General features: G+C 39.7%; 1 protein-coding gene across 1 annotated transcript in view; it reads left to right on the top strand.

Annotated features, from left to right (window-relative positions):
* The first annotated feature begins 2165 nt into the window (after positions 1–2165).
* AFF3 (AF4/FMR2 family member 3) overlaps positions 2166–20811 on the top strand; it is a 516827-nt gene continuing 498181 nt past the window's right edge. Inside the window, exon 1 of the mRNA XM_032351829.1 lies at positions 2166–3302. The gene's annotated coding sequence lies outside the window, so the exon portion shown is untranslated. The remainder of the gene's footprint in view (positions 3303–20811) is intronic.

Here is a 20811-nt window from a genome sequence, read left to right on the forward strand (position 1 = left end):
TGCAAACACCAACCCCTTTAAAGGCAGACCCTAATATCGAGCCACCTCATTTGTTCAGCTTCAGGCTGGAGCCGAAGGTTGGAGGTTTCTTCAGACCAGAGGCCTCACAGAACCACATTGCCTCCTCCAGCAGTGTTTCAGAGGTAGACAAAGTGTCCATATGCTTCAGTGCACTGTGACTTTGTTCCAACCCAAGTCCATATTTGTAGAGTAGAACGTCATGGAGGCACCTCAGTCGCAGGTGGTTTGGGTTCTGTTTCATAATTCATATTTCGTATACTGTTCACACAAACCCCTGGAACTTGGAACTTTAAAACCCTCCTCTGTCTTTCATACTTTCATTACTGTTGACCCTGGAACTCTGCAGGTCCACTTCTACATGGATTTTTCCCCCGATTAATACCATGTAGTGCTATAAAGGTATTTTGTCTTTCTTATGATTTCTGAATAACACTTTCTTTTCTCCAGCTTACTTTTTTGTAAGAATACAGTATATAGTACATATAACCTACCAGATACGTGTGTTAATGGACTGTTTATGTTATTGGTGAGGTTTCTGGTCAATAGTTGGCGACTAATTAGGTTTTGGGGGGCTCAGCCATTATATGTGGGTTTTTGACTATGCAGGGGACTGGCACCCTGTACCCCAATGTTGTTCAGATGTCAACTATAAAAGATACCTCAGGCTTTTCTCCTGTCAGCCATTTTTGTTCTCCATTTTCTATGACAATTACAGAATTAAAAGCTTTTGCATGCATGCTTATTTTTTTCTTTTAGAAATAGGCCATATGCTCTTAGATCATTGTTGATAAGAAGAAATTTATGTTATTAAATTGTAACATGTTTCAAGTCAAGTGTTTTAATGCTATAACTTCTAACATGTACAATCCTTTTAAGCAAATATTTGAGCACTTGTGTTATCCTGGACAAGAATAATACTATAATTTTATCCTATTATGTGCCTTCATATGTTATAAAATGTTCATGCTTACCAGTAACTTTAAAACTGAAAACCAGAAACAGTATAATTCATTTTAAGAAAAACCTCTGTTTATTAAAATTAAAAATGCTCAAGCAAGTTCACTAGAGATGGTGATTTACAATAACAAAAGGATTTTACAAAAACTGTCTTGAGGGAGTAGAGCTTTGAGGTGTTATATACAATTACTTCATTCAGCGAATCTTGATCAAGCGTCTACTGTAAGTCAGACACTTGTAATTATGTGGTAGAAGCGGGCATAGAAAAGTAGGAGGAAGCAGAAAACTGTAGTTGCTATGGCCAATTAGGAGAAGTCAGAAACGAAGATAATGCACTTCTAAAATTATCATGTATGGAACAATGTGAAAATATAACTGATGATTAAAATTCAATTTATAACTTTTCAAGAACCCATCTGTAGAATAATGATGAACACTTTATAGTAATTCAGGGGAACCAGAGTGTAAGCGTAAATGAAAGGCAGCGATTCTATCAGTCATGAATGGGAAAGTTGACCCGAGGCATAAAATGACTGCTCCAAAAAGTGATGTATCTTCTAAAAATGCTCAGATTTCTGCTTATAACAATTACAGCAACGATGATTTCACATCTGTTAGTCAGAGGGTTTTAATCTGCAAGAGGTGAAGTGTTTGACAGTTCCTTGTTCTCACATACAGATGAGCTCCTTGGAGTTTAACCTTTAGACTCCTAAGCAATCACGCTTCACAATTTTTTTGTACAAACCACCCAAACAGAAACAGTCTAATAACTCACAACCAGGAATACAGAAATCGGGAGACATTTTTTCATTTCATATAAATTTCTTCAATTAGTTTGTTCGTTCTTTCTTTCTTTCTTTCTTTCTGGGGCTATTTTTAACATTCACCCTAGTGTCTAGGGTGAATGTTAACCTTTAGCCTTACAATTAAAGAATTGAAGCCATTTGTGCTGATAGAAATGTCAGAACAGGATAATTCTTGCATTTCAGTGCTTTGCAGGATTTTAAATGAGTGACTATGGCTGTTTGATACAGGGAAGATGAGAAATGGGGTCTTCTTTCTTTACCCGAGTATGCTAGAATAAATATGAACTTGAAACTCATCTATGGAGAGAATTTATATCTTGAGCTTTTTATTGTTGTGAAAGACCAAAAAGTCATAAGCTTTATATAGTGCTACAGTCAGTTTTCAAATGTAACTTTATGTTAAATTGATTTTAAGGCAATATTCACATAGATAAGACATTTCAACTAATTCAAATTATGTTGCATCAGGTGTTGCTCATGTTGCCAGAAGAACACAGGATGAGAAAACAGATAAGAAAACAGGCGATGGCCAAGCATTAACTCCACATAAGCCACATTGTCTTTATTTTTAATCAATGAGTGCTCTTAAGTTAAGCTTGATCATGTACTATGGAGAACACATTTTTTAAGGGACACTGAATGTTTATTAGAGATAGGCACCAAGCTAAGTATTTTACATGTTATCTTACTTAATTATCTCTGACTCATTTAGGCAAAAACTGTCATTAAGTCTGTTTTACCAATAAAGATGTAGGCTAAAAAAAAGTTTATCAGTGGTCCCCAAATTGGTCTGCTAGCAAGTCCTGAGGGGGACTTTCTAAAAATGGAGATTCTTGGACCAACTTCTGGTGGGTAGGCTTTAGAAGTTCTAGAGAATAGGTCTGAATGTCTTCATGGATCAGTAGTTTCCCCAGTTGATTCTAATGAATACCCAGGTTCGGAGGCCACACATTGTTGGAAGAGCTACCTCGTGTCACACAGCTGTGAAACAGTGGGGCTGAGACCGGGACTCAAATCTGTGTGATTCCAGAGTTCCCATAATTTGGAAGTAACTGCCATGGGGGCCTGTGCAGAGATGTTTTAAAACCACCATAGAGTCCTAAGCATTTGAAAGAATCCTAGGTTTTATTTTGTCTGACATTCCCAGTATGGAATTCCCCTCTCAATGTCCTTTACCTTGTGTTTCTGAGCTTCTGCTGCATGCAGTTCGAAGATGAGGCTCTGATTTTTCCAGGCAGCCCCTGCTGTTGCTGAGCAGTTCAGATTATTCACAATGCTCTGCTCTGGCTGCTTACTGGGTTTGCCCCCTGGAGCCATCCAGAATAAACCCACTCCTCCTTTTGCATGACAGCCTCTGTGTTATTAAAAAAGATGTGGCTTCTTCCTACTGTGGCTTTCCTACTCTAGGCTACCTGTGTCAGGAGCCAAATTCAAGTCCCCTGCAAAAAGAAACCACTGCAGCCCCCACCACCAACCATGATCTCAACCACGGACTCTCCCCACTCCTTCAGAAAGCAGGTATCATGCTGTTTCCCATTGCATTTAATGTGATATTTTCTCAGCCTCCTTAGATCCCCAGTTAATTTTCTTTTTCTTTGGTATCACTTAACTATGTCAGAATTAGGAGACTTGGTCATTATTGATAACACAAATCAAAATATTCCAAATTAAAGATGTGGTTCAATTGAAAGCATGAGAACTTGGGACTTTAAGAGAGGAGTTAGTTGTGCTGATAACAGTAGGTGTCTTGGTTCCATTTTGCCCATGAGCTTGTGGCTCTCTGCAGCCCAGGCCAGCCTTGGCAGGAGGACAGGCTCTTCCTGAACAGCTCCTCCACTGTAGTAAAAGCAAACATATTTTTCTCCTATACTGAACCCTTCAGCCTTTTGTGTTTAAACTACTTCCCATCTTGTTTGAACTATTTTTTCTGGAACAAATATTTATTGTAGGCAGTGTAAATAACAGCTGACACTGTTTGTGTTGACTTTTCTATGACTCTTCTGGGCCTTTATTTAGTTAGCAGAGAGTTTGGAGACCTGAATTCATGTCTCTACCTTGTCACCAGTTTCTAGCTTAGACGAGTCTTTTAATTTTCTAGGCCACAGTTCTTTTGTGAAATAGGGCTAATAAATACCTTTGCCCTATCTTGTGGAGAGAGGTGTTAAATGTACCTAGAGACCTGAGATGTCCAGAGAAATGAGTTTACATAAAATGATGTGGTGCCATTGTGAATATTTAGTAGCCATTACTAGAAATGAACTTACTGGCTTATCAGTGGAATTTAGACCCTTTCTCTAGCATGCCATTTAGGGTTTTTTGTTTTGTTTTGTTTTTCTTTTTTTTTTTTAAAATTTTGCCATTGCGGTTAGTTTAGACAGGGTGGAGTTATCAAAAATATTTACCAGAAAGTCTGACCTTTCAGGGAACAGACTGATCACTCCGAAACAACTCCCTTAATTGATCTCAGATGAGCTTGGAGAGGGGCGTGCGTATGTGCACACACACACCCTCGGGTCTGTGTGCTCACCCCATTAGCTCTCAGGAAGGAAACAGATAAGAGGCCCTTCCCCTGCAGGTTTTTCAGCTCTTTCCTTAGCTGTGGACTGGACTGGAAGAAGTGAACTTTTCACATTTCCCTGGGGACAGGCAATTTAAGGTTATCTGTCTGGCCTTTTGAACAATACCTTTTTTTTTTTTTTTTTTTTTTTAAGCAAGTGTTAAAGTATGAACAGCTCTCCATGTTTGCTAGCTGGGAGGGAGATAATTATGAGGAGGATGGTTTGGATGAAGATGCAAGTCAGTGAATCGCAGTTGCCCAGGATCACGAGTAGTAAGTAGTATTTCCTTCCAGATAGCACCCTAGAGTTGGAGATGTGAATAAAAGTGGTTCCCTCTTTTGCAGAAGCCCTCAGACTCTTGTCACATTTTCTGAATCTATGTCCCCAGTTCTCTGTTCTGTAAAACTGTCATTTTGGACAGTATTTCCTCCAGCAGTCCTTGCCGAGATGCTGTGGGGGGTTCAGTAAATAGAACACTAGCAAATGCTTTGACAGTCAAAAGGTACTTCAAAAGTGGTGAACATTGTTTGGGGCTCATTTGGAGTGAACGAGAAGGATATCTCATTTCTTCAGAGTAATTTAAAGAAGATGAAAGAGAGAACATTCCTTTCCTTGTAGTGATATGAGCCACTTTGTCTCAATGCACTGCTTAGGTTGTATTATCATGTGCAGGCTCTAGAAGTGAGAAATAAAGGGAACTTCACTGGGTCCGCCAGAACCCTTCGACCGTAGGCCATTACAAACGCATTCCAGTATGATTGACATCTAGTAACTGTATACAGTGTGCCAATTAGAGTATTTAACTGTGCAGTAAAAAAGGAGTTAATGAAACACACCTAAGAAATGGGAAATAAGATTAGAAGTGGTGTTTTGGCCCTTATTCAAGTGGCAAGGAGCAGAAGAGGGTGTGGACACCATGCTTGGCTGACTTCTTGTGTCTTTATTTACCACGGGCTTATGCATTACTAAGTGTCTGTAGATACATAGCTATCACAACCTCACCCCAAATATTCTGGTCTCAGTTTGATTCAGTACTATTTTATTGTTCAGCAATGTATGGAAATTTTAGAATTTAAATTCAAAATAAACAATAAAATGAATTAAAATGACAATCCATTGATTTCTTTGTTGGCTTTTCTGCTTGTAACACACATTGCATGTAACACACATTTCCCTCAGAAGTCACTATGGACACCCCCCTCCCCCCAAAATACCTAGAGATGGGATTTAAAAACTTTTTTTTTTAACCACAAGTGAACTGCTGTTTAGCAACATTGACTACAACTGTGCTTCTCGGGAATTTCACCACTATATAATTGCCTTCTTCATTTCTTTTCTGGCTTAACTAGTGTATATAATCACTGATTTATAAGTGTGAGCTGTAATAATGTCAGCTGTCTGCTGGCATGATTGGAGAACGTATTATGAAATGAAGTTAATTTTCTATCTTCTTTTCTTGGAGACTCTTTTACACTTAATTTTGAGCAGATAAGTGACATAAAAGACCAAGCCACTTGAAGATAATGCATTTAGAAATTACTGATTGATGAGCTTATGCTTATCTAATTTTGTTTTAAAAAGATCCTAATATATCTTTTGAGAATAGATTTTTTGAATGGAAGAACAAAAATACTCCAGGATAGGTGGATAAGATACCAGAAAAAGGAACGTTGAAGGGCTCTGACTATGTTTTTCTCTGACCAAAAATTATTTTAATATTAATCCTGGAACGCATGTTTTAGTCATGGCTGTCAGTGGTGGAAAATATTTAGCTTAATAGTTTTAATTAAAATAAATGTTTGTGTTTTAAGCAAAACAGTTTATGTTGTAATAAGATAATAGCAACATTTTATGCATCTCTTTCTTTGTTGGATTTTCTTTTGAGATAATGATCTTTTGGGCTCTTTTCCATAAATATGCATATCATACTCATGTTTCTCTTTAAATGCATGCATGAGTAAGAAGCACTGAATTTGATTAACTTTATTAACCGTAAATAATGAAGTGTACTCTTTTATGTTAACCCTTATTTTATTGTGTATCAGCCTTTAGACATTTGGCTGTCTGGACAAGCAATCATTTATATCCTTTTAAAAAATATTTATGGCTTCTTTGACTAATTGCTTCTTATACGACTTAAAGCCTTTTGCAGTGGTACCATTTGTTAAAACACAGCCAGAAGCAGGCAGAGCAGTGTCATTTTTCAAAAATTTAGTGTCATTTTTATAGACAAATAACACTTGTAAATGATGGATAATAGCTAGCAGGATGCTGCATGGTATAAAACGTGCATGAATTATATTTTCTGGGAGTTAGAAGGTTAACTTGCCTATGAACTAATTGAAGAGCTTTATGGTAAATGCAAAATGTTGTATGCACATTATCGGCAAGACTTAAACCAGCTGAAAAAGGGATTTCCTTCCCTTGGGTATTATTCATTATCTCATCCCTTTTTCTGGCTAGATAGTGTGTAAGGAGAGCATCTGATCATCATGCATCTATAGAATTTATAAAAGAGAGCACGGCATAGATGCTTTTCAAAACGATTGGCAGATTAATACTTTGCACATTAGAAATGGGAGTGGAGGTGAATGAGGGCACTGAAATTATCACTACATAATGATACATTTTTGGATTTACACAGAACGCGTTTATCAGGCCAACTGTGGTTTCTGGCCCTGGGAAAACAAACAGTGGGAGATAGTGCTGGTCTCTGGCAGCTTGCAATATAGAAATAACAGGAATTTATCACCTCCTTTCTGTTGAGGAAGGCTAACTCACGGTTCTCTTTTTATACTTTTTACACTGGACAGTTCTGTTAAGTTGAAAACACACTGTCTCACTGTAGTAACAGTTAGAATGCTCAATAAACTATCATATTATGTTAGTGAAAACCTCAGAAACTTCACTTGTTCAAAGGTGAGACTCTTCCTGCCCAGCTAAGACCTGATTGTAGACATCCATCCATCCATTCTAATTATGGGAGAAGAGGTGCATTTGGTGTCTTTTTCATTTTTCCCTGCATTTTAACTGCTCCTTCTCAGTGGGTTTGCGTTGGGGGGAAAAGGAGTTGAGGGAAAGAAGGTAATTATATAAGAAATGGACAGGATTTCTTACTTGACTGGTCTGGTCATAAGCTGGCTTTGCATTTTCTGGGCTTAGTTGCTGTTTAACATCCTTTGTCTTTGGGGCTCTTCCGTTTCTCTACAATATGTCTAGATTGGATTCCTTTTTATTTACCCTGATTAGTTTGTCTGTGGATTCATGTCCTACCACCTTCAGGAAGGTCTCATCTGTTCTCTATCATTTCTGTTCTTTTCTTCTAGGACTGTGATTAGACTTTTTTTTTTTTTTAAGATTTTATTTATGTATTTGCCAGAGAAAGAGAGAGGGAGAGAGCATGAGAGTATAAGCAGGGATAGTGGCAGGCAAAGGGAGAAGCAGGCTCCTCACTGAGTAAGGAGCACGACGTGGGACTTGATTCCAGGACACTAGGATCATGACCTGAGCCGAGGGCAGATGCTTAACGGACTGAGCCACCCAGGCATCCCAATGTGATTAGACTCATGTTAGACCTTCTCATTGTATTCAACCTGTAGGTTAACGTATCTTCTGTATTTTTCATCTCCTTCTCTCCCTGGATGGCCTTTTAGGCAACTTCTTTAGCTCTTTCTTCCAGCTCATTAATTTCCTTTTCAGCTTTGACTGATATGCTACATAATTTTGCTAGTGCATAGTTTCCAATAGTTATAATTTTTTTAAAAGTAGGTTCCATGCCCAGCAAAGGGTCCAACGTGGCACTTGAACTCATGACCCTGATCAAGATCTGAGCTGAGATTAAAAGTCAGACACTTTACTGACTGCACCACCCAGGTGCCCCCATAACTATAATCTTTATTTATTTATTTATTTATTTATTTATTTTAAAGATTTTATTTATTTATTTGACAGAGAGAAATCACAAGTAGATGGAGAGGCAGGCAGAGAGAGAGAGAGGAAAGCAGGCTCTCTGCTGAGCAGGGAGCCCAATGTGGGACTCGATCCCAGGACTCTGAGATCATGACCTGAGCCGAAGGCAGCGGCTTAACCCACTGAGCCACCCAGGCGCCCTACAATTTTTATTTTTAAATGTTTTATTTGGTTCTTCTTAAAAATGCTGGTCTTAAAAAAAAAAAAAAACAACAACTGTGGTCTACACATAAGACTTACCATCTTAACCATTGTTAAGTTGTACAGTTCAGTTAAGCTCAGTTAGCATTAAGTACATTCACATTGTTGTGCAACCAATCTCTAGCACTTTTTTATTTTTTAAGATTTTATTTACTTATTTGAGAAAGAGAGAGAGCATAAGTGGAGTGGGGGCAGAGGGAGGCAGAAGAGCAGGCTCCCATCTGAACAGGGAGCTCCAGTGTAGGATTATTGTTTTCTTAGGCTCATAGGAAGCAAGAACATGACTTGAGTGGAAGTCAGATACTTACCTGACAGCCACCCAGGTGTCCCTCTAACACAGTTTTAATCTTGCAAAACTGAAACTGCCTGGTCATTTTTGAAAGTCACTTATTGCATGTTTATTTTTATGATTCTATCTTTTTGCATCTTTAATATTTCATATATAATTATTTTATAGGCTGTCTCTGGTAATTGAAACTTCTGAAGTCCATGGCGGTCTAAATCTGTTGTTTGCTATCTCTTCTGACTCTCATGCATGGCGTTTTGTTTCCGTGTGTACTTAGTAAGCCTTGATTGCTAGTTCATATTTGATTTGATTGATCTTAATCTGTAGATGAAGCCTTGGGACTTAAACCAAGGAAGCTTTTCTGGGAGAGTATTTGTATTTGCTTCTGCAAGTAGCCCTGGGGTACTGCTGTCCTGCGACAATTTCACCACCTTCCAGGTGTCCCCAAGCTTTTCTTGATGGCTCCAGCCCAACCACATGCATCAGGCCTTCCCTAATGCCAGTTTGAAACAACACTGTCCCTTATAGGACCCTTTCCTTTCTTGTGCTCATTGCCTGGGGTTTTTGTTTGATTGCTTTTTCCTTTGTGCCTGTTGGTGATTTTTCTTGCTTCCTCTGAACCTAAAAAAACAATAATGATTGCATTTTTATCTAGAATATGATTGTTTGACCGGTAGGCCCCAGAGTAGTTGGTCTGCCATACTTCTGGAAGCATTAGCTGCTTTTAAAGCACCTTTCCCATGGACACTGTTTTGGTTCCTCTCCTGGGCCCATCATACCATAGCACCCTTGCTAGGGCAGGATTCTCCTTCAGTTGCATCCAAGCTTCTGACTTTATAGAAGTCTGTTCTCCCCAGACCCTGTTGGGATAACATTATCTCCTGGAAGGAAGTCTGTTGGGCAGGATGACCTCTGGCCAGCATTCCCACCATAAATTCTATTTCTGGCTCCCCAGATTGAGTCACCTTTGTCCCACTTTAGGCTGATAATGGGATGCGGGCACTTCTCTTTGCAATTTTTTGCTAGCCTGGGGTCCTCTAGCTGTGTGTCAGCTGCCAGTCCAGTAGGCCTCCCAGATTCTAGGGAAATCATCTCAAATGCTCTTCGTAGATTCTACCTTCTTTTCTTTCTACTTTCTGCTTTCTTGACTCTTTCTTTTCACTGAAGTGAGAGCAGGCACTCAGCCCCACCCTGCTAGCCCTTACTCTATTGGTAGTGGTGGTCATAATCGTAACACAGCTTTTTGTTCTCAAAGAAATATAAAATTCCCTGCTGGCTTCCTTTTTTTTTCCTACTCTGAGTGGGCAAAGCTTATGTAAAATCATGAAATCATTGGATACATTAACTTTGAAAAGTTCCTTTAAAAAACCTGATACCTGGGCGCCTGGGTGGCTCAGTGGGTTAAGGCCGCTGCCTTCGGCTCAGGTCATGATCTCAGGGTCCTGGGATCGAGGCCCGCATCGGGCTCTCTGCTCAGCAGGGAGCCTGCTTCCCTCTCTCTCTCTCTGCCTGCCTGTCTACTTGTGATCTCTCTCTGTCAAATAAATAAATAAAATCTAAAAAAAAAAAAAAAAAACCTGATACCTCACTTTCGACGTTTATATCTATATGGCTTGATAGGCTCATTTGAAACTTCCGGTTTAATATTTGTCCATACAAATATGTACAGCATGTTTCATCTCCTCTATCACAGGTTATTTTTTTCCTTCTTCTGCCCTCCTATTATCTATTAAACATCTTCTAGAATGGAATGTATTTTCTACTTTCTCTGCAAGTTGGTTGGTTCACTTTTTTATTACATTGCAGAAAGTGTATTTTACTCCAGTGACTCTGAGACATGAGAAGCTGGACAAGCAGTGAGCCCTCAGAACCATGACAGGGTCACTACAAACAGCGTGGGGCAGTACTCGATCATTTGGCATGTTTCATTTTTTTAAAATGTCATGCCAGATTAACTCCATTGAAACTAAGATTATGGTTATATAATCCTGCTGCCTCCCTAGGAGATGGAGCCTAACTCCCCATCCCTAAAGTATGGGCTGCATTTTGTGTGGAGTGACAAGTGCTTCCTCAGCCAGGTGATCCGGGTGGGTATTAGCAGGGTAAGTCATGGAGATAGTAGGTAACCTTGATAAGATATGATGACAATGACACTTCACCTCCGTTGGTCTTCTAAAAACCTATAATCTTGTTCTAACAACAAGAGAAAACACCAGTAACACCCAAAGCGAGAGACATTCTACACAGTGCCTGACTAGCACTCTTCAAACTGTCAAGATCATCAAAAATAAGAAAAGGCTGAGAAACAGTCGCAGGTGAGAGGAGGCAAAGGAGCCATGGCCACAAACTATAATGTGATGGAATTTGGGAACAGAAAAAGGACATCAGGAAAAAATGTGGTGGCATTTAGTTAATAAAAGTGTGTTATTGTTGGTTTTTTAGTTATGGAAGATGCACAGAGTGACGGGAGATGTTAACAGTAGGGTAAACTGAAGGATGAAGTATACAGGGATTCTTCTCGCTGTCTTGGCAACATTTCTGCACACCCTAAAGTATTGTAAAGTAAAAACGTTACTCAAATTAAAATTTTAAATAGATATCATTAAATAAAAATAGGTATTTAAACACTTTTCCTAATAATGCTGAGAAATACTATATGTATTATTCAGAAGAACATTCGACTGTTGTCTAGAAGAGATAAGAAATTCTGGTGGAAAAGCACATAGCATAGGTGAGCTGACAGCAGTTAGCGTGGTGATGAAGGGCATTACTGAAGCCAGACTGACAGGCTTTGAAGTGCAATGTCATTCCTCTTTAGCTGAGTGACCTTCGTCGAGTTAGCATTTCCGTGCCTCCGTATTCCCACCTACAATATCATTATCCCACACTGAGTGGTTGAGGACACATGAGATAGCACACATCGAGCTCCCTGGCATAATCCACATCCCCACTGTAGTGCCAGGACTTTCACTCTATTCCTCCGACATCTCTACTACCTATTCAGAGGACTCTGAGACAAGTTAGTGGATAACCAGATAGAAGCCAGGCAGGTTAATGTGAAAACGTCTGTTCTCAGAGGCCAGTGTTGAGCTGAACAGGAATAGAGGGTGTGTTTCGCACAGTGTTTGGTAATAACATCATCCCTTGTGTGTCTTGGATCCTTGGGGTACTCTCTAAATGTTAATGAATGGATCAGATTAATACATCTGGTCATAGGCATTTTGTGTTTGTGGTTTTGGAGAACTTAATTTCTTTATAATTTTGAGGAAACCCATCATATGGCTGGGATCATAAAGCTTATTCTGTGGACACTGCTGTGTTTCATGCCAGATAAGCTTTCATTGTCCTCTTTCAAAGGCACTTTGCAAGGCATCAGTGCCAGATCTGGGGTCATCTTCTTGTCCTGACATCTGGCTTCTTGGCTGACTCTTTAACCAGATGGGAGCATTGATGTGGCCTCTGGATCAGAATTAGCCCTGTTTTTCTCATTGCCCTTCTGTTAACTTGCGTTGGATTAGAAGAAATGAAGACATAAAGTTTTCTTTAAAAAATAGCTGTATTGAAATATAATTCACATACTGGTACAACTCATCCATATAGATGTATGTTTCAGTGGTTTCATTGTATTCACAGGGTTGTGCAATCCTTTACACACTCAATTTTGTGACACCTTCATGATCCCCAAAGAAATCCTATATCCTTTAACCATTGTCCCGTCTCCCCATCAACTTCCAACTCTAGAAAACCGCTGATCTACTTCCTATCTCTGTAGATGTTCCTGTTTTGGACCTTTCATGTAAGTAGAATCCTATAATATGTGGCCTTTGTATCTGGTTTATTTTGCTTAGCATAACATTTTTAGGTTTTATCCATATTGTAACACATATCAGTACTTTGTTACTTTTTATTGCTGAATTGTATTTCATTGAATATACCATGGTCTATACCATGTTTTATGTATTTGTTCATCAACTGATGAACATTTGAGTTTTTTATACTTTTTGGATACTACAGTAATGCTGCTTTGAATATTTGTATACAGGTTGTTGTGTGGATGAGTATTTTCAGTTTTCTTGGGCATATGCCTAGGAGTAGAATTGTTGGTTAGTATGTTGCAACTATATGTTTAGATGTTTGAGGAACCACCAGACTGTTTTCCAAAAGAGTTGCATCATTTTATATTTTCACTAGTAGCTCCTTAGGGTTCTAATTTTTTACATTTTTGTCAATACTTATTATCTTTTTGATTATAGATCGTGATTATAGATCGATTATTATCGTAATGCTTGTGCAGTGGTATCTCATTGTAATTTTGATTGGCATTTCCCTAAAGACTAAGTATGATGATGCCTTTTCATGTGCTTATTGACCATTTGTGTATCTTCTTAAGAGAAATGTCTATTCATATTCTTTCCTCATTTTTAAAGAAGTTATTTTCTTTTTATTATTGAGTTGTATGAGTTCTTTGTATACTCGAGATCTAACTCCCTTATCAGAAATGTGATTTGCAAATATTTTCTACCATTCTGTGTGTCTCTCTTTTTTTTTTTTTGATGATAGTCTTTGAAACACAAAAGATTCTGATGTTGATGAAATCCACTCTATTTTTTGTTGTTGTTACTTGTACTTTGGTGTCATATCTAAGAAAGTTCATGAAGGTTTACTACTGTATTTTCTAAGATTTTTATAGTTTTAGATCTTACACTTAGGTCTGTGATCTATTTCACATTAATTTTTGTGTATGATATGAGGAAGGAATCTCTTGCTTTTTTTTTTTACCCAGAGGGTCTGTAATTTTGGTGTGGGCTAGGAAGAAGGTGCCTCTGAGATCAGCTTTCCTTAAAAATCTTGGGTGCCTGGTCTCTAATGGACTTTCTTGGGTAGAAGCATTGTACACATGTTGCTACCTTTTTATTGCTGGGAGAAAAGTGTGCTCTGTGTGACCCCTCATGAGAGGGAGAGAGCATAGAAAGTCTGCACATGGGTTCCTTCAGACTTTCTTGTGTCTTTTCCTCTTATGATCTAGCTTTGTATCTTTACTATGTAGCTGTAACAAATCTTAGTAATGAGTGTGACTATACACTGAGTCACTGTCCTTTTAGCAAATATCTGAACATAGTGGTGGTCTTGGGTCTCCATTACACAGGGTCCAACTTCATTCTTTTGTATTTTGATCTCTAGTTGTCCTAACATTATTTATTGAAAGAGGATATATATTTTTTTAGAGAGAAATTTAAATCCGGAGGGCCCAGGAACACCACATGTCTTATACAAAGTCAAACATGTAGCAAGTATATGGACAAGGATAGGAGCTTACCTTAGTTCAGGCTCCTGTAACAAAAGTATCCATAGCCTGGGTAGTTTAAACAACAGACATCTGGGCCTCACAGTTCTGAGATCTGGGAAGTCTGAGATAAGGTGACAGGCAGCTGATTCCATTTCTGAGGAGGCTCTCTTTCTAGTTTGTGGACACGTCTTCTTGCTCTATCCTCACATGGTGGAGAGAGGGGTTATGGATTCTTCCACTTCTTATAGGTGCATTAATCTCATCATGGAGGGGGGGCAATCCTACCACATGACCTCATCTAAACTTTATTAGACTCTGTCTCCAAATACTGTAATACTGGGGACTAGGATGTCCACATTTGAACATTCAATTCATAACAGAAACCCATCTTCTAAATTTAAGACCAACCCTGGGCCATTTCATGATGTTTACCTACTTTCTCTTTGGTACACAGGATGAATCAAAGTGATACCTTTCTTGAGTCTCCTGGAATTTTACTTCATTGTAGTTATCTGTTTCAAAGTACTGACCTTGTGTGTCTTATAAGTCTTATGTTAAAAAGCACCCTTGGGATACCTGACTTTCATCACCAAAATTATTGATTAAAGTCAGCTATCCATTTAATTAACAAGGTTTATTTATTTCTCTAAAATACATAAAAATCTTACTAGTTTTGTGTTTTTCATGGAGGCTTTCTATTTTTTCAACTGTGTCTAAAAACAAGTTTGAATTGTCTTCATAAAAAAAGGCCTGGTATATCTGATTTTGCGTGCAAAGGACCTAAGGTGAATGCTATTCCTGCCATTTATTAATTAGGCACCTTGGGTGTGTGAGCCCTCTGAGCCTCATTTTCCTGCAGAGTTCCTGAGAGGAATAGGTGTGATAACATTTATAAAATGCCTAGGTTATCATGTCTTGGCATGTAGTAGTCACTCAATAAATGGTTGCAAATTTTGTAGTTGACACTGAAACCCCAACAATCACTGTTTTCTGTCTAGCCCTTTTTCTAATGCCCTTATCTGAATATGGCTTAGGTCAGTCTTTATTCTCAGAAGATTAATATAGTCATACTATCCAGCTAGAGTGATTTACTCTAGCTATTTGAAAGTTGAAATCTCCCAAATTTTCAGGGGGTGTTCCCAAGGGAACGATGAAAGAGAGTATATTATCTGGTTCCAGGAAATAAAGATGCTGAGGGATTCATGGAATATGTGTGTGCATTCCTGCTAGAGTAGCTCTCAAATTATGTAGGTTATAGATACAGGTTGCTTCTTTGCCAGAGGAGAAACTTCTCTGCATGTTGTAGCTTTCTTTGTCTCTAGTGGAGACAAAGATTTCTTCACCAGGATTGGAGAGACTTTACAGGACTGTGGGGAGGTAGACTTTAAATGGATAGCAAGAGATTGGTGAGAAGAAAGAATGTGACTATGGAAAAGGAAGGACAAACCCCCAGTAGAGGGTTACACATACTGTGACCCTGTGGAGGGGGTTGAGGAAATTAATAACATTAGCAATGATGCTTCTCGTAATAATAGATAACATTTACTGGGAATCTGCTCCATGATATGCATACAGTGCTAAGTGCTTTGATCATGTATTAGGTTGTATAATAAAAGGTTCCACAGAATCTAGTCAGTAGTTAAAGAGAGTAAAGAACTCATTCTGAGATCACACAGCTAGTAAATGGCAGATTCAGGAAATGAATCCTAGATTCATTTCTAGAATCTAGAACAACAGAGGCTAGAGACAACAGAGATGTTTTTCTCTTTTTATTGAGTGCGCGAGAGAGACCCGAAAACTCATCAAGCCTGTGAAATGCGGTCTACCTCCATTTCCTCAGCTTTTGCTATGGAGCCAGCTGTTCAAACTGGATACTTTTCCGAGTAGAAAGGGCTCCATTAACATTTACCTGAAGGCAACAGATATATACCAGACTGTCCCAGGAATGTAGTCACCTGTGTGTAGGGCTTTCAAAACAAGCCATACGAAAAAAAATAAAAAAGACATAGCTTTATTTACAACAGATGATGGTATGGTATAAACAGATGACATGGAAAAAGCCGAACTGCTTGACTCCTGCTTTGATGTTGCCATATTTATCAGGAAAAACGATTTTGAAATTGGTATGGGTAGAATGAAGATGGTTACAAGAAATTAAAGCCAAGATAGAAGAGATAATGAGAGCTGCTAAAAATGCATTTAGGTCTCCTGGGCACTGAAAGAACTTGCAGATGTGATTGTGGAACCACTTTAGATAATATTTTGTGAATCAAGGCAAATAGGATGCCAGAAGATTGTAAATGATTTCAGTGAACATGTACCAGTTTTCAAGGGGGGAAAGCGTAGTTTAGAGACTACAGATGGGTGAGCTTAAGTCAGTGTCTGATGAAATTCTAGAAGCAATATTAAACAGATGTTTGTGAACGTATAAAAAGGCAGCAGTGATTACTGGGAGACACAAAGGATTCTCTTAAGAACAAGTTTGTTCCTGTTTGGATGGGATCAGTAGTGTGACACAGGAAGAGGTTGCCAGATAGTGAATATTGATTTTAACAAGACATTTGAGACTCTTTTGTGACATGGCAAGATGGGGAAATGTGAGGTGGGTGATAATGTAGTTTGATGAATTTCTTTTTTTGCTGCAGAGAGAGCAACAGCCATTTTAAAACTTGTGAATGGATGAGCTGACAAATATGGCCTATGGGCCAGTATGGCTCACTGCTTGTTTTTGTAAATAAAGTTTTACTGGAACACCATCAAGCCATTCATTTCTATGGCTGTTTTTCTGTTAAAGGGAGCAATTGAGCAGTTGTGACAGAGACTATATGGCCTGCATAGCCTAAAATATTTGCTATCTGGCTCTTTACGGAATAAGTTTGCTGACCCCTGGCCTGGAAAGAACACTGGATTTCAGACCAGCTGCATATTAGAATCACCTAGGTTCTTTTTAATGTCCTAGCTTGTGTTCCTCACCTCCCCCAGCTGAAAAAGAATCTCTGAGGCTAGGACTGTCTTTTGTTGTTGTTGTTGTTTGTTTTTTAAGATTTCCAGGTGATTCTAATGTGTAGTCAGTCAGGGCTAGAGACCTTTGACCCAGAGACAGGGTATACTAATGGGGAGTGCTGTAGGGGACCAGGAGCCGTGTCACGTTTCTTGTTAGAGCTAATGATATATAATTAGTCTCTGAATGACAGAGATGGGAGAAGAAGAGATAGTTCTCTAGATGATGGGATAAGAATTATGAACTTTCTGCCCCTAGGGTAAGAAAATGATGTTGGTTATAGTATTAAATGCAACGCGCTGCATTTATATACTAAATGTCCCTGTGTAAGTATTAGGTGATGATTTAACCTCATTGTAATTCATGTGAAAATAAGCTAAGGGTTAACTGCCAACATTATGATATAACCAGGAAAACCAAAATGAAACAAAGTCAACTAATAACAACTAAGGTGGTCTCAGCCTGCATTAACCTAATTATAATGAAAAGCAAAGATACTATATGCCGTTCAGATCTGATCACGTCTGTTAGAAGTAAGCTCCTTATGGCTGAGTATATGGCTGATTCAGCTTTGGATTCATCCCAGGGGTGGGATGAGCTGCCACAGGAGACAAGGAGGTCTCCAAGGGAAGATTGTATGACCAGTTGGCATGGGTTAGAATTGAAAATGTTCTTGGTGATTATATTAGGGTTCTCCAGAGAAACAGACTCAATAGGATGTATGTGTGCATGTCCATATATTCATATATTTATAAAGAGATTTATCGCTCATGTGATTATGGAAGCAAGCAAGTTCCAAGTTCTGCAGGGTCTGTCAGCAAACTGGAGACCCAGAAGAACCAATGATGTAAGTTCTAGTCTGAGTCCTTAAGGCTTGTGAGCCAGGAGAGCTGATGGTGTTACTTTCAGTCAAAGGCTTGCATGCTCGGGGTGCCTGGGTGGCTCAGTGGGTTAAAAAGCCTCTGCCTTTGGCTCAGGTCATGATCCCACGGTCCTGGGATGGAGCCCCGCTTCGGGGTTCTCTGCTCCGCGGGGAGCCTGCTTCCTCCTCTCTCTCTCTGCCTGCCTCTCTGCCTACTTCTGATCTCTGTCTGTCAAATAAATAAATAAAATCTTTAAAATTAAAAAAAAAAGGCTTGCAGGCTCAAAATTGAGGGAGGTGATGTTTCAGTTCAAATCTGAAGGCAGGAAGAAGCCCTTGTCCCACTTTGAAGGTTGTTGGGCAGAAAGAATTCCCTCTTCCTCAGAGGAAATCTGCCTTTTTGTTTTATTCAGGCCTTCATTGGATTGGATGAGGTTCACCCACATTGGGGAGAGCAAACTGCTTTCATTAGACTCCTAATTCCAGTGCTAATGTAATCTAGAAACACCTTCACAGACATACTCTAAATAGTGTTTGACCAAATGGCCAGGCACCTGTAGCCTGGTCAGACTGACACATCAGATTAGCTGCTATCACAGTGACCATCTACTCAATGTCTTCGTGGAAAAGAAAGCAGTCGCAAATGATGTGACTTGCCCAAGGATGTGACTTGCCCAAAGTACTCTGGGGACCAGAGCAGCTCTAGAATTTGGGTCTCCTCAATCTACCGGCCTCTGCTTTTCTGGCCAGACTGTTTAGTAGATATAGATGGTGTGCCAGTGACCTCCAAGGGTCCTCTCTTAGTTCTCAGGGTTGAACTGACCCTGTTAAAAGAAATGAAGAAGAACTGCCTAAGGGCGAGAAACCTTAACCAGGACAAAGCACTGCAGCCATTGGACAGTAGTGTGCATTCTGAGGAGCACACCTGTCAGCTAGATACAGAGGTGGTCCTTATCCACCCAGGTGACAGCCACAGGCTTATTTACTTGGATTTTATCCATAACCCCCTTCTGGCCTCTCAGGGAGCCCCAAAGGCTACTAATCCTTTAATACTCTGAAGAGGAGGAGGAAAAAGAATCTCCAGATAGGATTTCATGCTGGCATGCATAATTAGATGAGGGGCAGTCCATCAGCAGGGGTGGGGTTATCGGGGCAGCTCTGCATCTGACCTCTTTGTGATGAATTAGCAGGGGATTGGCCAAAAAGATGCAGGACATTCAGAGGGGAGCTCTTCCTCTAGGATACTGCTCCTGACAGCTGTCAGAATAGGCTAGGCACCTACCTGGCATCAAATACCCTTCTAGGTACTACACGTACATTATTTTTCCTAGTTCAGAAACCGCTCTTCAAGTGCCCATTGTCATCGCCACCCCACAGACAAGAAGACTGAGCTCTAGGTGCATTTTTCTTCATTTTCGAAGAAGGTCATTGGAACTGACAGCCTAGATTCAAGCTTCTAATGTAATGCCCCTGCATGTTTCCATGCTGCTGGCGCTGAGCCCATCTGATTTTAGGGAACGATAATAATGCAGTTATTCAGAAGATTGCTTTCCAAGTCAGCTCCCAGTTACTGTCAAACAGCAAAATTTGAAATTCCATGGTGGCTAACGTGCTGACACCCAACACAGTTCAGGTGTTGTATAAATAAAGTCAACAGGCTGACTTTTGAGTAAAACATAATTTTTCAACTGCTGCCAAGAGGAAGATAATTGATGATAAAAGGCAAATATAAATGACTTTCTGATTACCTGTTGTTTTAGATTACCTCGCCTTCTCTTCATCATTGCTACAGAGACTTAAAAGCTATGCAAAAAAGCCTCTTAGTATAAATTTCCCCCCTTCCACTTCCCCTCTTGTCACATTTCCCCACACCCTTTAATAGAAGCCCTACTCTTGGGGAAGTCAGGAATTAGTTGCTTAACTTTCTAATTATTGCAAGTATGTTAAACAAATCACTGGTAAGAGGCTTGCATGTTGCAGGTGCCTATGCCCAAGAAGATGCTTAAGAGGGCTGCTGGAGAAAATGCTAGCAGGTGCTGCTGCTCCTGTCCTGCAGTCCAGGAAACCTAATTTAGGTTGATAGTGGGTGGACTTAGAATGCTTTGGAGAGTGTTCTGTCTAGAGGAACAAATTCATTATCTTCAGACTTTCAACCATACGAATTGGTAAGTCAGCCCACTACGCTGAAGGACGGTCCTAAACCCAGCTCTTGCACTTGAGTAGGCAGTCGGAAATTTTGATTGTTAGCATGGGACTCTTCTGGATCCATTCTCAGCGAGAATAGTCTTAAAAGGCAGCTCTAGGTAGTCCCCAAACAAATTGAGTATGGCATCCCCTTTCCCCTCCTCCAAATTCATTCCTGGAGGACAGATAATATGTGCATGGGGTGGAAGAGAGATCTGGAGTTGCTTCTGGCATTTCACTTTAAAACTTCAAAATTTAGGGGTGCCTAGGTGGCCCACTCAGTTAAGGTTTGGCTCAGGTCATGATCTCAGAGTCCTGCAGTTGAGCCCCACGTGGGGCTGCCTGCCTGGCAGAGAGTCTGCTTCTCCCTCTCCCTCTGGCCCCCACACCCTCACTTGCCCTCATTCGTGCTCTCTCTCTTTTTTTTTTTTTTTAAAGATTTTATTTATTTTATTTGACAGAGAGAGAGAGATCACAAGTAGGCAGAGAGGCAGGCAGAGACAGAGGGGGAAGCAGGCTCCCCACTGAGCAGAGAGCCCGATGCGGGACTCGATCCCAGGACACTGAGATCATGACCTGAGCCGAAGGCAGCGGCTTAATCCACTGAGCCACCCAGGCGCCCCATCTTTCTTTTTTTTTTTTTTTTTAAGATTTTTTTATTTATTTACTTGAGAGAGAG

Source organism: Mustela erminea, chromosome 7, assembly GCF_009829155.1.
Source record: "Mustela erminea isolate mMusErm1 chromosome 7, mMusErm1.Pri, whole genome shotgun sequence".
Classification (NCBI taxonomy): Eukaryota; Metazoa; Chordata; class Mammalia; order Carnivora; family Mustelidae; genus Mustela; species Mustela erminea.